Raw genomic sequence first — 10,194 nt, forward strand, 5'->3', positions numbered from 1 at the left:
GTTGACAATTTGCAACATTCTTTGAAAATATTGTTGAACTTTTATGAATGAAGGCACGAAAACGAGCGTTTACCCGTCGTCCTACTACCAGCATCAGAGAAGTAGCAGATCAGCATTTTTCTCTACATGGCCTGTACCAAACAAACCGCTCGTAAGTCCACTGGAGGAAAGGCTCCCCACCAGCAGTTGGCAACGAAGGCCGTGTAAAAGTGTACCAGTCAAGGTTGGCGTTAAGAAGCCTCATCGCTACCGAACAGAAACTGTCGCCCTGCGAAAAATTTACAGCTATCAGAAATCGAGCGGGCCTAAATTGTGACCCAAAATAAACCACAAACCAACAAGTTCTTTTCAGGACCAGCCAATTATAAAGTATTATTATTATAAATGAAATTTTCCATTGCCTTACAACCTCCCTCCCCCTTTCCTCCCGGCTTGAATTACTATCAATCTTGATGAGGCTGTGCGGCGGGGGCACTAGTTTTTATTATAGTGGAAAATTTAGGTTTGCGCGTTTTTCCCAAAAGTTTTTTAGCTGTGCTGTTTTCAAGGAAGTTGTAGTTGAATTCAAAATAAAATAGTTTATTTCTATTGTCAGAGATGGACCTTCCAACGAAAACTAGTCTGGCTCGCTCTGAATCGAATTGTATGGACCAACCACTGCTTTCACAAAATCTGTTATTTTCAGTAATTGAACATTCTACACAACTAGTCACAACTATTTCCAATCAGCGCAAAAATCGAAGATTTTCATTCAGTACAATAGCAGATTTACACTTTTAGAAAAACAGGCAACATTCTGGCCGAAACGGAGCACCTATATCGAAACGTTAGAAAACGTTCGATTTTTGTAAATTGAATCATTACACTAACCTGTCTACAAATCACACAAATAACTTTTTTATTTTGTGCCATTCTACTTGAAAGCGACGGTATTGTTCACAAGTGGCTCACTTACCATCCAACGCTCTTGACAAGCCACTTTCTGATGCTTGTAATAACAAAATTTCAATTTCATTCTTTGTCGATAAATTGATGGCCCTGAAAAGGGCCTTTTGTTTGGGCAGTGTCCGGAATTTACTTGGAGCTGGTGTATATGGTAACAGTTTTGGTGCCATCGAAGACGGCGTGATTGGCCAACTCTTCTAGCAGCAGCAAACGGACGGCGGTTTAAATTTTGCGGGACATGCTGCAAACGAACTGCTGCATGCTGATGCTGCAAACGAACTGATCGTGAACAACGGCATGCTGAGTGTTTATACCTGACTACAGCACAATGTAAGCTCGTCCTTTTTTGTGTTGTCCTCAATATGTGTTTTTCGTAGCTCCACCCCTTCGTTGGTCGACCACATATTTTTGATAAAGAACAAAATTGAAATTGTGTTTTCAATACGGAGGTTATCGAACACTCAGGGTAAAAAGAGTAATGTAATACGGCACCTTGGTAAAATGTTTGAGAATTGAAACCTTTTTTGAATGCGCCTAGTAAACACGAAACTGTAAACAAACAAACAAATGATAACTTTTTCTTTTGTGAAATACTTGAAATCGACGATATTGTTCACAAGTAGCTCACTTTCCATCGAACGCTCTTGGCAAGCTACTTTCGGATGCTTGTAATAACAAAACTTCAATTCGATTCTTTGTTGATAAATGGCCCGTACCAAACAAACCGCTCGTAAGTCCACCAGAGGAAAGCCTCCCCGCAAACATTAAGCAACGAAGGTCGTGTAAAAGTACCCCAGTCACGGTTGGCGTTAGGAAGCCTCATCACTACTGAACAGAAACTGTCGCCCTGCGAGAAATTCACAGCTATCAGCAATCGAGCAGGCCTAAATTGTGACCCAAAATAAACCACAAACCAACAAGTTCTTTTCAGGACCAGCCAATTATATTCCAGTAAAATATAAATGAAATTTTCGTTTTCCATTGCCTTACAACCTCTTTCCTCCCGGCTTGAATTACTATCAATCTTGATGCTGTGCGGCGGGGCACAGGCAGTTTCCATTATAGTGGAAAATTTAGGTCTGCGCGTTTTTCCCAAAAGTTTTTTAACTGTGCTGTTTTCAAGGAAGTTGTAGTTGAATTCAAAATAAAATAGTTTACTTCTATTGTCAGAGGTGGACCTTCCAACGAAAACTAGTCTGGCTCGCTTAGAATCGAATTGTATGGACCAACCACTGCTTTCACAAAATCCGTTATTTTCAGTAATTGTACATTCTACAGAAATAGTCACAACTATTTCCAATCAGCGCAAAAATCGAAGGTTTTCATTCAATACAACAGCCCCACGTTTGAAAAAAACATTTTCACGTTTGAAAAAACAGGGGCATTCTGGCCGAAAATTTTGAAACGAAACACCTATATCGAAACGTTAGAAAACGTTCGATTTTTGTAAATTGAATCATTACACTAACCTGTCTACAAATAACTTTTGATTTTGTTCCATTCTATTTGAAAGCGACGGTATTGTTTACAAGTGGCTCACTTACCATCCAACGCTCTTGACAAGCCACTTTCTGCTGCTTGTAATAACAAAATTTCAATTTCATTCTTTGTCGATAAATTGATGGCCCTGAAAAGGGCCTTTTGTTTGGACAGTGTTCGGAATTTACTTGGAGCTGGTGTATATGGTAACAGTTTTAGTGCCATGGAAGACGGCGTGCTTGGCCAACTCTTCTAACAGCAGCAAACGGACGGCGGTTTGAATTTTGCGGGAGATACTGCAAACGAACTGCTGTATGCTGATGCTGGAAACGAACTGAGCGTGAGCAACAGCATGCTGAGTTTTTATACCTGACTACAGCACAATGTAATGCTGATTTCGTTTTTAGATCAGAGTTGCTCTAGGTTCGCTCGGAGCTGTCACTTTTGTATGGAAACTGTAAACATTAGAGCGAACCTAGGGCGACTCGATTTTAAAACCGAAAACAGCATAAGCTCGTCCTTTTTTGTGTTGTCCTCAATATGTGTTCTTCGTAGCTCCACCCTTTCGTTGGTCGACCGCATATTTTTGATAAAGAACAAAATTGAAATTGTGTTTCCAATACGGAGATTATCGAACACTCAGGGTAAAGAGAGTAATGTAATACGGCACTTTGGTAAAATGTTTGAGAATTGAAACCTTTTTTGAATGCGCCTAGTAAAAATGTTTTCCACTTCACTCCAGTTTGTTTCTGACCATATTTGCAATTTGCGTACTGAAATAAATCATAATTTAGGGTTTAACTCAAATTGCTCTCCAGGGAGAAACAGTCCATGAAACAGAAAATGCAAACTTATTCTTTGAAATGATTTTGGTTTCCCTGAAAAGGGCCTTTTTTATAATGATACAAGTGAGTTCTACCTTTTCAACTTTCAAATCCATACAAAGTGCGTCCCTGCCGCTTCAGAGTATAGCCGACATTCATTGCCGTTTTGCGCTTGGCGTGTTCAGTGTAGGTCACGGCATCTCGGATGACATTTTCTTGCACACCATCATCATTCGTAGATGAAATCGAAGATGCATTTTACACCACCACGACGAGCCAGACGCCGAATGGCGGATTTGGTGATGCCCTGCATTTTATCACGAAGAACCTTGCGATGACGCTTGGTACGGGAACGCAAACATGATACCGCTCATTGTACCGTCCGGACGAGCATGTTGCTCGTGTGGTAAGCGAGCACCCACTGATACAAAACAAGCTCGCGTGACCTGTATATATAACATTCCCGTATGTAATGAAACGCTTACATGCTCCTTTTTGACGGCTCTGCGTGGGATTCAGGCACGTAGCCAGAGGGGGGGCTAGGGGGCTAAAGCCCCCCCCGAAAATTTTCAAAAATAAATTTAAGAAACAACATGTTTTTCGGTGACTCTTAAAAAAATTATATCTTGTTTGGTTTCAACAAATTAATGCGAGAATTGTGAGGAAGATTGCTATTTCGAACCACCGAAGACAGCGGTCAGGATATCTACTCAGTATGCTGAGTGTGATAAAACAGTTCCCTTCATATTGTGTGACTCGTCGGAAGAACAAAAGAAACTGTTACTTTAATTCTTGCTGTGGGGATCTGTCGAATGATTGAGTCGCAGAAGCAAGAAGTAGTGCTCCAGTCAAATACGGAGGCTATTGACTTCCGGTCTTTTCGCATAAGATCGATCTTATGCGAAAAGACCTGAAGTCAATAGCCTCCGTATTTGGCTGGCGCAACATTCATGATGTGAAATTTTTGCTGAAGGTGATTATGGAGGTTATGCTTACGAACATCGCCTTTAACGAGTTTAACCATGTCAGGCGTTCAGTGCTGATGCCATTTAACAAATTAGCCCAGGCGATACCAGTCATTTTGCATAACAACTTGTAACATGTGGTTGATCCTCATATATATGGACGATGAGAAAATCAATGCTCGGCTACAAGATCTGATACCACTTACTTGCACCGTGGCTATTAAAAGATTCCTGTCACATTTGGAATAAAATGGTATTCATTATAAAGGACACATCTAGGAAGTATATTAAATGGTGTTTTTGTGGTGAAAATCTAGGTGAACAGACAGATTTCCTCCAACCTGACCCTGCACGTAAAAACTGAATGCGATAGTATTATTTTACACATTATATCTTTGCATATACATAGTCTCCAATACCATTTCCTGAAAAACAAACATTTGCCAAATTTTGGCTGCTGTTCGGATAATATTGACGGCAAAAACTGCGTCTAGTATCTCAAAATCAACGGTCGGCACCATCATTGAGGAAGTCGACACTCGTGACCCATCAGAAATTCGCGAACATGGACATGGCAGTAACCACTATGATGATAAGGAAGTGTACGAGATAGAAATGAACACCACCGCGACACTGTTGGTTAGGAAAAATATTTCCCAGCCTAGTAAATAGTTCTCCACATGCAATCGCTAGTTGTTCGCACGAGATCTGTAGGACAACCATTTACGTTTTATCACTTTCATTGTTCACATCATGGAAATATATTGAAGACACAAGGCTGTGTCGGAATAAAGAGATGCTGAAATTATTGAGCTTGTTCATATTTATAATATCTAGTTCTTTTTTTTTTCAATCTAAAGTTTTATTTGAAACGGCTCAATGCGTTAGTACAACTGAGTCGTGGGTCTTTTAATTTTTTTTACAATAAGTAAAAATAAAAAAATTCTAAGAATGTCGGTCTGCCAGATCTTGTTGACGCAGTTTGCTGCTGCGTGTTGAGATCTTTTTCCTTGGCGGTTAGGCCGCTTGGTGGTCATTCAGTCTGCCTTCTCTCGCGTTATCGTTCCCCTCCATGTCGTCATCGGTACTGCTTTCTTCCTGTTCACGATCAGAGGTTCTTATTTGTTTCTTGTTCTTATGGGTCGCTATTGTATATCCGTCTTCAACGGGATTTGCTTCTTTATTGGCTATGCTAGTTGTTTGTTTTGGATCGGTTGTCGTGGTCGTTGTACCTGCATTATTGGGTAATTGGATCGTTGTTTTAGGTTTATCTGAAGGTATCGGTGGCTGCTTGTTAGAGTTGGCTGTAGTAGATGAGTTTTGACTAGTTGCTTCGGCACATGTTTTTCCGTAGTAGGCTTTATAGTTACAGAATTGGCATGTTGGGGTCTTTCCGGGCTATGTAATTAGCGTTGTTTGCTTATAGGTCGCGCCATCCTTCGGTGATTTGCATTCGATAGTCATGTAAGAAGGTATTGGTTTAGTCACTCGCATTCTCACAATACGAACGCCGTTGGGAATGCCGGTGAAAAAATTTCTCCAGGTGTCATTCGTAATAGATTCAACTTCTCCATATTGCGACATGATTTGTTTGATGAAATCCTCCTTCGTGCGCGGGGCCAAATCATGGATACGCACGTCCACCATGTCGTTTTCCATATGCACGGGGATCTTGATTCTGGTGTTATTAAATTCGACCTCGTGTTGCATGTTGTTCTTTGCAATGAAGTTTTCGGCCTGTGCTAAGCTTCTAAACGTGATCAAAACACAGTTTTTACGTGATGTAGCTGAATGTAGGTAACTTCAGCGAGATTAAGCTCCATTTTCACTTTAACTAATTGTTCCACTTCCTTAACTGTTTGTGTTATCCCGTAGCACAGGCAATTTTGCTTCATTTGGCAAACTCATTTCACGCCGCAGCCGGGGGCAACGATACAATTTGTATGTGCACTGATATAGAACACTAGCTAGCTTGATTCACTGGTGCCTATAGCCTGCTATAGCGTAGCGGTTTTTTTGCTTCTGCTTTTTGCGACGTCAGAAGATAGACCTTCTAGTTCTTTTGGTAATACATTTAACAAATATCACGTACCGTCAAGTCACCAGTTACCGTGCGTTTAGGTGGATTTGACGTGACCTCAAACCCTGTTTTTTTATCAAACTGAAAACCGCCCTCATAGTCACCGTAAAAATACCTATCTAAATACGTCACAATTTAGAAATAATATAAAACTATTACCAACAAAACGAGAATAAGTATTTGAGGACATTTGTTTGGCACCACTGCACGTTATATGATCAACTTACCGTGTATTTAAAATTTTGATTCAACTTTAGTTGGAATGTTTCAATAAAACGATGAAACGAGAGGATTTGGGATCTGGATCTCTCCGATGGATTTAGGAAGCTAGTTCTTTAAATTTCGAAATTTTGAAACTGCACGGTGAACGAAACATGCACGGCGACTGGCGACTTGAAGGAACATTAGAAGATATTAGTAATCAGTGTTTTCATTCGATTTGTAGACAATTTTCTTTAATCAATTAAATTGTGGGCAGTTTCCTTCAGTTGATTTAATCATTTAAATTTATATATTGATCCTATTGATCACCAAAAATCCTTCCTAACTGGGGCTCTAATCTACCAGACCAAGGCTAGTCTTGAAAATAGTTTCATTTAAATAGAATATATCAAAAAAATGTGTTAGCATGATGCCTTGGAACTGGTAATACTCGCAGAACGCAAGACAAAAAAAATAGAAGTTGAACCGTCTCTGCGCATCTACAAATCGCTTGCTAAATCAGAAGATTTTATGCGAATTTCGACATTCTCTTCGTTCGAACATTTTATGGATATTTTTCTACTCATTTCGGTTAAGTATCTTCTACGCCTTTTAAAGGTGTAGCTTGGAACACCTAGTGTTTTCCAGCACCGTCAAGCATTGTCATATTCGGTTAGCGCATAAATACTGTGAACTCTAGAATATACTTTGTTGTAACGAGAGTAAGTACTATAACCATTCTTGTGACAATGAACATATTTTTAGGATTGTCTTAGATTTGGAATTGATTTCATTATGAACTTTCCAAAATTTAATTTAGTTTCTAGTGACTATATCAAATTGTCAGAATTAAAAGTTTTATGCAAATTTTTTTAAGCCCCTCCCGAAACAAAATCCTGGCTACGGGCCTGAGGGATATGCTGGCAAATTGCGCATTTTCCTCGCTGTTTTCTGAAAATCCTTGTTTTGGTTTATTTATAGTAGTCGCAGTAATTCCGAAATTTAATACGAAATACGTGCACAAATTTCCGATCAGATAGTGCAAAAATATTGCGATTTCGTCCAGTAGAACGGAAGATATTCGCATTTCAAATCTGGGAAAATTTCTCAACTGAAATTTTTGAAACGGGACCCCATATTGAAACGTTAGAAGTATTCTACTTCAAAAAATGATAAAAAAAAATCGGTTTAGTAGTTTTTGCAGGCTCCTGCTAGACAGCCATCTTGTCCTAGCTAATATCTGCCTTTGTTAAAATCAAAACAACCCAATGCTATTGCACAGGCAACATGGACCTAGAAGCGGCTAGGCCCATCATATGTTGGCTAAACTGTCAAAGTCTGTATATCTCCATAGCGGATGACAGGTGTGGCACCAGAGTCGAAAAATGTTTTTTTCATTTACCAAAATCAGGTGAAAATAACGAGACAGCGATGCTACTTTCTAAAGCATCGGAACTTTGCGAAAACGAAAATGAGACAACCGCCTAGGACAAAACATACGAGTAAGATCAATTTCATTATTTCCTACGCACACTCGTTTTCGTTTTGAGATTGAGAGCGACATTAGTCTCTTCGATATTGAACGTAGTGCTGAGCGAACGAAAATACACTACTAACGATATTTACTTGTCGTTGTTCTATTTCGTGGAATTAGAAGCTAGCGATGACTAGCTATTGGACGACTGAAGAACTATTGATGTGCATATTTCCTGTTGTTGCCACGTTCTAGTTGCAGTTCTATGATGCACATTGCTATAATTTCATTTAATGAAAATTAAAATGAATATCAAAATTGCTGATTTAAAATTAAAACGAGATTGAATTCTGATATTGTCATAGGAAAACGAAAGTCGCTGCTTCTGCTACTCGCTTTCATAGAATCGTAAGAAGAAGCCGGCTACCTATGTCTTTTTTGTTTTGCTTTGTATGTATTTAGTGATGCACGAGCAGTGATGTACCGATGGGAAAAATTCCATCTTCCCGGGTTTTTATTTTTGGGTTTTAACCGGGTTTTTTCCCAAATCATTTTAACCCGGACGAAATATGGGTTTTTTTCGTTTTATCGAATGTATGATGTTCATTTAATGTTTTTAACCATTCGGCAGTCGCGTTAGTGCACTGAGTGCACGCTGCTCCGAAAATCTAGCAAAATCGTCTTAGGGCACCAGCGGCTGCTAGTTCAGTGGGCCATAAGCGCGACTTCCGGAGGGTTAAAGAATCTTGCATTTACATTTGAGAGACCGAAAATAAAAGTCGCAAGGATAAAACATACTTTGTAGAACCCACTCCAGATATCTTAGCATATAAAAATCGAATATAAATATCAAGCCTAAAAATCGGACAGAGATCCTCGAGCATGATAATCGCTTAGAATATTCTCACCCGACGAAGTCGGGGAGTATGAACCTCCAGTATAATTCGCTCACAGGAAATTCATACAACGTTACATTCAAGATTAAAAGTTGGATAAAGAAAAGTCATTTGTAAGAACCGAATATACTTTTTTACGGTTTTTATTCAATAGGACATAATCGAAAAGCTCCTATCCGAAACTTGAAGTTCAAATCCAATTTTTTACATTCTATTATATTTATAACGGGTTTTACGAAGCAATTTCTGTTCCTGCAACTTTAATTTCGGTCCATTCCATATTCCAACTTGTTTCATATAATACTGGGGACAATAGTCATTGTTAATCTGACTAGTGAAAATTAGAATAATCGTGTGATGCCTAAGCTTCTTTTATTCTGCTTGTTACTCATTTTAGGTGTTGCTATACTTTTAGCAAAATAAGGTAGGTATTCACACAAAATTTAGAAAATACCTATTTAGTTCGGTGAAAAGTAAAAGTGAGTAATATGCAGAAAGCCTTGTGGCCTTGACATTCGTCTTTAGTATGAACAGTAATAAGAACTCTCACAAATCGCAATCCGAATTCTTTCGGCATCAACTACATCAGCAACAGCAGAAAAAATTTTTAGTGCGTTTAGGTGGATTCACAGTAAGAAACGCAATCGACTTAGCCTAAAACGTGTTGAAAAATTTTGTCACTTATTTAACCACAATATTTGTAAAGAAATGTTGGATCACCGCTATAACAATGATTCAATCGAGGAAAACCATTCAGAATTCATATACATGCAAAACTTTATGACAATAATGCTCATAAATAAAATAAAAATGTTTGGATAACAATACATTAATGTTCAATTACTAAAATATCAAAAATCACAAAAAACCCAATCTTCCCACGAAAAAACCGTTTCAACCGGGAAAAAACCTTGGGTTTTTTCCCCTAAACTATAAAAACCCGATTTGGTACATCACTGTGCACGAGGCAGTTCAACAGTGGGCCAGAGAGGTCTTAGGGCGACTCTAAGCATTTGTTGACTAGAATTGAGCCCTTGTTGCACAACTCACGTCTCCTAATTCGAAGGGTTGGAAATCCTCAACTATCAGTTGGAGAAGCAATACAATAAGATGTGTACATTAGGCTGTCCCAAAAAAATCCATGTTCGAAAAGTCATGGTGCTGAAGTCCATAATGAAAGGTAAGTATATTTTAAGCACTTTTGTAGAACAAATCAAATTTCCAAAAAATCACCTAGAGGTTCCGCAAATGCGATTTATGAAAAATGTTCATTTTTGAGCCAAATTTTAGTATATATGTAGTTTTCGCAACTTTTTTAAAGCCCAAATAT

The sequence above is a fragment of the Topomyia yanbarensis genome, unplaced genomic scaffold (assembly GCF_030247195.1).
Source record: "Topomyia yanbarensis strain Yona2022 unplaced genomic scaffold, ASM3024719v1 HiC_scaffold_230, whole genome shotgun sequence".
NCBI lineage: Eukaryota > Metazoa > Arthropoda > Insecta > Diptera > Culicidae > Topomyia > Topomyia yanbarensis.